This window comes from Eptesicus fuscus, chromosome 7 (assembly GCF_027574615.1).
Source record: "Eptesicus fuscus isolate TK198812 chromosome 7, DD_ASM_mEF_20220401, whole genome shotgun sequence".
Taxonomy (NCBI): Eukaryota; Metazoa; Chordata; class Mammalia; order Chiroptera; family Vespertilionidae; genus Eptesicus; species Eptesicus fuscus.
In genome coordinates this window covers 7356851-7364510 of record NC_072479.1, presented here as the reverse complement: position 1 = coordinate 7364510, position 7660 = coordinate 7356851, and positions in this window count along the sequence as shown.

Sequence of the window (7660 nt, the reverse complement as noted above, 5' to 3'; positions counted from 1 at the left end):
AACCACAAATGACCCAGAATAGCCAAAGCAATCCTTAAAAGAAAGAACAAAGCTGGAGGTATCACACTACCTGACTTTAAATTTTACTACAGAGCTACGATAATCAAAACAGCATGGTATTGGCAAAGAAACAGACACACAGATCAATGACACAGAATAGACAGCCCAGCTATAAAATCACACGTATATGGACAGATAATTTTCAACAAAGGAGCCAGAAATGCACATTGGAGTAAAGATAGTCTATTCAATAAATGGTGCTGGGAAAACTGGAGAGCCACATGCAAACAAATAAAACTGGATTATAGTTTGTTCCCATGTACAAAGATTCATTCAGAATGGATCAAAGACCTAAGCATAAGACCTGAAACTATAAGTAACATTGAAGAAAATATAGGTACCAAACTTATGGACCTGGGTGGTAGAGAACATTTTATGAATTTGACCCCAAAGGCAAGAGAGGTAAAGGCAAAAGTAAATGAATAGGACTATATCAAACTGAAGAGCTTCTGCTCAGCAAAAGAAATTGACAACAATACAAACAGGCAGCCAACCAGATGGGAGATGATATTTGCAAACAGTAGCTCCGACAAAGGTTTAATTTCCAAAATATATAAAGAACTCGTAAAACTTGACACCAAAGAAATAAACAATCCAATCAAAAAGTGGGCAGAGGACCTGAAAATACACCTTTCCCAAGAATACATACAAACAGCCAATATAGGAAAAGATGTCAACTTCACTAGCAATTAGGGAAATGCAAATTAAAACTACAATGCGATATCACCTGACACCTGATAGAGTTGCCATTATCAACAAGACAAGCAATAACAAGTGTTGGAGAGGTTGTGGAAAAAAGGGAACCCTCACTCACTGCTGGTGGGAATGTAGACTGGTACAACCACTATGGAAAGCAGTCTGACGATTCCTCAAAAAATTAAGAATAGAGTTACAATACAACCCAGCAATTCCTCTCCTCGGTACATATCCAAAAAAACTCGAAATCATTTATACGCAAAAATATATGCACCCCTGTGTTCATTGCAGCATTATTGATGGTGGTCAAGATATGGAAACAGCCAAACTGTCCTGCAATAGAGGACTGGATAAAGAAGATGGTGGTATGTATACACAATGGAATACTACTCAGCCATAAGAAAGGATGAAATAGTTTCATTTACACAACATAGATGGACCTTGAGATCATTATGCTAAGTGAAATAAGTCAGATAGAAAAAGCTAAGAACCATATGATTTCACTCCTATGTGGGATATAAAACTGAAATGTATGAACACAAACAGCAGTGTGGTAGTTGCTGGCGGGTGTGGGGAGAAGGGGGTCCTAATATGAAATGACTGCAGAAGACTTGACTTTGGGTGGTAGACACATGGTGCTATATACAGATTTTGTAACTTAGAAATCCACACATGAAACCTATATGTTCATGTTGACCAAAGTCACCCCAATAAAATTTAATAAAATATAAAAAAGAGAAATGACAATTGCATTTTCCAACAGTAGATTTCCTAAAAGCAACAACTGGTTATGAGAAAAATAATGTATTATTTCAAAATGCAAGCAATGATAGTAAACTGAATGTATTTTTTTAAAAAAGACTCAGTGCTTTAAGTGAACCTTGACTAAGTGTATAAAAAAGTCATGGCCCTTAGTACCAGCCTTAACCACCACAGGCCTGGAAGAATGGATTGCATGAGGAATGTCAGTAGGACCTGGAAAACCAAGAAGCAGACTAGTCTGAACCAAACTTCTGGATCAGAACAAGACTTTTGTTTTAGCTGATCTTGATGTAATGTTTCACCATCAATTTAAAGAGAGGGATTTGTAATCGAGTAGCTGATAAACACCTGTTATAAATATCTAAAACCTGATGTAGTTGTATATAATGGTCTCAGACTATCACCGTTACTTTGTCTAAGTAATGTGAGTAAAAGGGGACAAAGTAGTATAAAACAATTAGCATTTTGGGTTACTTTTACTTTTACTTAAAGCAACCAAAAGTTATCAGAAAATTAAGCCCATTTTAACCCACAACAAAATTTAACACTTGACTGTAAAGTTAAGACCCATGAGTTGAGGCTGGGCTGGCTGCCCCTGCTGCCTTGGAGAAGATCCATGACTTCGTCCACCTGTGGGGCTAATCCCTCAAGAACAGGCTTGCAGCAGGCAGGGGGACAGGAAAGATGAGCAGAGGAATTCCCTGAGTGCTCACCTTTTATCTAGGCTGTGGTCTGTGTTAGCTGGTCTGGTGGTCACTCACCTGTGGTTGTAGGCCACGAATTAGTGCAAATATTTTAGCTGAGATCCTGCTGCACTAAGAAGGGAGGCATTGCACCCTATAGGGTCTAGTTCAGTTAAGCTCTTTACTAGAAATTAGAGTCTACACACTGCCAGAAGTGCAGTGTTGGAGTGATGTGCTGGAGATAGCTAGGCAAGGGCTAAGGAAACCAGGAGAGTGGTGGGCCTTGGGACCAGCTTGGGACTGTCACCTTCATTAGCATGATCTGGAAGGGCCACCTCTACCTCCTCAACTGCACCAAGAATGCAGGGGCAGTTCAGTTTGATTATCAACAGAGAAGTTGATGCATAACCTTGATGCAGACAATCACAGGAGGAGACCATAGAAGTAGGGTGGAGAAGGGTGAGAGAAGCGTGGAAGAGGACACACTCACCCTTTGTAAAACCCCCAAGGGCCTACGTCAGGTGTCTGTTCAAATGTTACCTCCTCCGATCTTCTCCACTCTTTATCTCACTTATATTCTTTTCTCTGTGAGCAAAGAGGACTTTGAAATGAAATCCAGATTCAAATTTAGTCACTAAAAAAATGTGGTAGAAATTGTTCTAGGACAGTAATTTTAATATTTAATAATTAAATATAATGGGAACAATACAAACATTTTGACCTATGACCATTAAGTTCAATGGATACCTTAAAAAAGAAAAGGCAGTGAATTTTAACAAAATGAGCTAAAATATCCACAAATGTGGCAGAGGGATTGACTAAGACAAGTTGACATTAACACTCTGTTATTTCTGTGATTATTAACTGACAAGTCACATTTAAAAAACGCATGGGGCACATGTGAGGAAGAAGATCAATTGAGCAGTCACAGACTCAAACTTCAAACCCATCCTTTTTCAAGAGTACTAGTTAATGTTCTGGAGGAAACCATTTCAGTCCTGCAGGCAGACTCACTCCACATGAGGAACATGGGACAAAAATGTTTGTTTCAGTCTGGCACATATTTAATTTATTTTTAAATTTTAAATATCTGTGTCATTGCTCCAAAATACTTAAAAAGGAATTGATGCATGTCCCGTACCCTCAACTCTATAGAGATTTCCATCTACTCTGCTTTACCTAATGATTCCTTTCCAGTAAAGAGGATGAGTGGATTTTGACGAAGATATGCTTTTGCTAATCACTGCTCCTTCTCTAACACTTGTGCCTGTACACAACTACTCTCTTACCTGGAAGTTATTGGGTTGATTTATTATATTTGGATGGCTGTGGATACCTTGGGCTGAATCCCAGACATATGTTATATTAAAAAAGAGATGGTGAAGTGGGGAAAGGTACTTAGGGCAATAGTTTTCAAGAGCCTCTTGATTCTTCAGGCACCACTACCATCATTATCTGGAACTTATTACAAAAGCAAAGCCTTGGGACTCACCCAAATACCTCCAGAAGATCTGAGGGCAGGCCCAGCCATCTGCTTCATAACAGGCCTCCAGGGATTCTGATTCTTACTCAAATTTGAGGACAACTGGACGAGAAGAACCAATCTTTGAGCACTGGCTACTTTCAGAATTAAGGAATCTTATGTTCTTTTGAAACAAAAGTACCACCTTCTAACCCCAGGTTGGCACACATGAGGTGTCAGAGTTGTATCCATCCCTGTTGCCCCAGGGATGGGTACCTCTGATTGACTCCAAAGCCAACATTCTTCTAAAGAATGGCCAGGCAAGCACAACTGATTGATCAGAGTAAGCCAGTATGATTATACTTATTTGCCACCTAACAGGTCTGATCAAATAATTGAATGGATACTCCCTCCCCAGGGAACTGGCCTTTAGACCACTTCACAACCGACATTCTCTTTCACTTAGACAACATTCCACTTGCTAAGACCATATTCCACTTGCTAAGACCATTATCCTTCCTTCTGGAACTTCCTAGTTTCTGGACCTGCCCAGAGAATTCTCCGCCTAGAAAAAGCCCGCTTAGAGTCTTTTAAAACTCTGACTCCCTGTTCCTGGGGGCTGGTGCCTTTTGGGAGCTCAGCCTATCTGGTATCCAGATAACCTAATAAACTCATAATTCTTACCACTTTTGGCCTCGTGCATTCCTCCTCCGGCAACCCTAACAAGACTCTTCTCGACTAAACTTTACACAGGTTCCTCTGAGCCCTCTTTTGGACTAGGCCTCATCCAAGAATTATGCTAAACTGGTTTAGGGAGAGTCCTGCCTTTGATGGTCAAATTCCTCTTAAGCACCTTGATGTCTAAGTCTATGGCCTGCCTTTAGCAAGCATCCTGTTAGACCAGATTAGTAAGAATTCCCCTACTCCTGATGTCCCCTCTTAGTAATTTTCTATCCACTGCTCCCTCATTCTGCTTATTTGCTATAAATCCCAGATGTTTTGCTGTGTTTGGAGTTGAGCATGGTTTTATTGAAGCCTCTCTCCCCTATTGCAATAGTTCTGAATAAAATATGATTTTTACCACATTTAACTAGTGTCTGAGGCTATTTCTCTTTAATACATCTTAGGTAATGGTGAATAAAATCTCTATTTTGGCAGACATATGTTAAACATATGTTATCTAATATTATAGGCCAGGCTAGAAAGTGAACTTTAAATAATGTGATGATATAAATTGAACTTCACTGAGTCCTACCTCTCATAGCCCAAGTCCCTTCTGTATATAAATTTTAAAATACTGTAACCCATCCCACCATTCTTTTAACATTGTTTCGGTAAATGATGACTTGTAAATTTACATGCAGCTACAGATAAACAGACTGTTTGTTTAAGGAAATCTAGAAGCTAACTTCAAAGGAAGTGAACAGGGGAAATTAGAATTCCTTAAACAAGCATTTTGGCTTGAGGAGATTTACCCACCTTTGAATGACAAATACCAGACCATTGTTTGACCTGCTCTGAGATGGTTATCTGAGCAGACTGTGCGGACTGCACATGGCACAGAGAGCTCACAGCCCCTTCCTGTTTCCTTTGTTCTGCTTCCCCCCAACCCACTCATAAAAACCCCTTCTTGCACTGAGATTAAGATGGTCTTTGTGACACGAGTCCTCCATCTTCTCAGGTTGCTGGCTCTTGAATACACCAAATTTTTCTTCCACTAACCCTTGTCTCTTGAGTGTTGGCTTTGGGGTGGCAGGCAGCCGAACCTGGGTTACATATCAATACCAACTGTAGAGGGCCCCCTGGGAAGACACATGGACATTCTTTAGCTTGCTGTTGATTAAGCCCAAGATATTTGACAGAGTCATGTCAGTTGCACCTCGCCCCAGGAGTGCGCAGGTGTTGTTATTTCCTGGCTTACCTTTGTCTAGGTTCCGGAAGAGGGCTTTGAGATGTGGAATCAGTCTAGCACAGGAAAAGAGGAAATGAAATAGACCTGGGCCCTCCCAAGCTCCTTTAATCTTAAGTTTTTCAGTGAACCCGCCTTGTATATGGGAGTATAAATAAATGTGCTGCGTGGCTCAGGGGGTCGTCTGTCTCTCCAGCAGAGGAGGTCAGCGACCCACCCGGGACCCAGCTTGCATCTACTCTGTGTCTCTTTATTTCTTTATTTCTCAATCCCTGGACGCCTCTATCAAGAACCAGTTTCATCTCTCTCCGTGCTGGCCACGGAAAAGGGAGATCCCCGCCGCATCAGGCCCCCGCATATTGGCGCCCGAACAGGGACAAGAGGCAAGAGGCAAGGGATCACTCCTAGAAGTGTGCGCGCACCACAGACTTAAGGTAAGAAGGAGTGGATTGTTGTAAAAATTAAATCAACCGGGTGTAAAACGTGGGTAATCCTCAAAAATGCTTTAAACTATGCTCTGTTAAGCGTAGTCAGATTCTTGATTTCTTTCTTAAGTTTTGTTGATGAAACCTGGGAAAAGGTTAGAAAGCAGTTGTGTGAATACCATCTGCACCTCTTCTGCCTCCTGCAGTGGAAGGGTGCAAGTCTAAAAGGAACTTCTCAGCAACTGCCAATAATTCTTTATCTTAAAAAAATCTTTTTCTTTCCTTAAAAAATAAAAAAAAAACAATAAAAATTGAAAAAATAAATAAGATAAAAACAGTAGATGCCAGACCATTACTGAAACTTCCCCCGAAGAAACAAGGAGGTGGGGGAAAGGCCACTTTGAGAGGCCTCATCTTCGCCATCTTTATTTATTTTCCAGCTAATGACTTAAAGCTTTTACAAATTCATAAATGTATCTGGGGTTTCTGTGCACATGTAAAGGGAAAAGGCCAGTTTAAAAACGAGTGCGCATAGTTTTGAGCTGAACTTGACTTTTTGCTGTGTACAGAATAAAAACCCGAGACTGTTTTGGCCTTTAAAATGGTGAAGATGAACCAGAGAAAGAAATACAGGCCAGTTTCCCAAGACATCTAAAGTAACTCTTGAAATTTCCCGCCAGAGGCAAGTAAATAGCAGGAAGAAAATAGTCAAGTTTACATATGAATGGCTGAGAGTTTGCTTCTTGACTTCCCCAGCAGGAAAATTGTGACCATTTTGAAATTTAGAGGCTGGGCCAGGCCTATCGGCTGGAAATTTAAAAAGAACTTGGAAGTTTACTAAATCAAATGATAAATTTAAATGATCTAAATGTATTGAATTGTTATAATACTGAAATGTTGATCTGAGTATGCATTGCATGAAACCTAGAGGACAGAATTGAAGCTCTTAATTGATTATGTCTTGTATTTATTCTTAGAAATATAAAGTGTTATTGTGTTATTAATCTAGGACATGCTAAAAAATATTTGACTGGCCAGCTCTAAAAGTTTAAATTTGATACTTTTATTATAATCTTTAAATCATATACGGATATATATATATATATATATATATATATATATATATATATATATATTTGATGTTTTTTTTACCATGTTAAAATTTCAAGGTCTTAACAGAGATGATTCTTGGAAAGCTCCAAGGGCCCGGAGTAATACAAGAAATTTATCCTCTCTTCTTAAAGGAAATCTTTTAAAAAAAGATCTAATATACTTGAAATTGCATGGAAAGCCTTATCAAATAAAAATTAATAAATATACTTTAAATGTTATGAAGGTTTTGGCCCCAAAAATGGCAAAACTGAGTAACTAAATAATTGACAGCCAGTTTAAAATTGAATTGCCATGGCCTAGAGCGAAGAACATCCTTACATGATATTATTCTACAATGTCATTATAATTTTTGATATTTTACAACGGCATATACCAAACAAACTTACAAACTAATTCTTTGAATGATTGGCAGCAATTTAAAAAGGATATGAAAGGATTTAATCCCTTCCACTGTGTGGAAGGCCCCCTTGGGAAGGCAATTGAGCATCCTATATTGGTCCTTTTTGCCAAGAGGGACCCTCTTCTCACAATCCAATTTCCCACAGCTGTT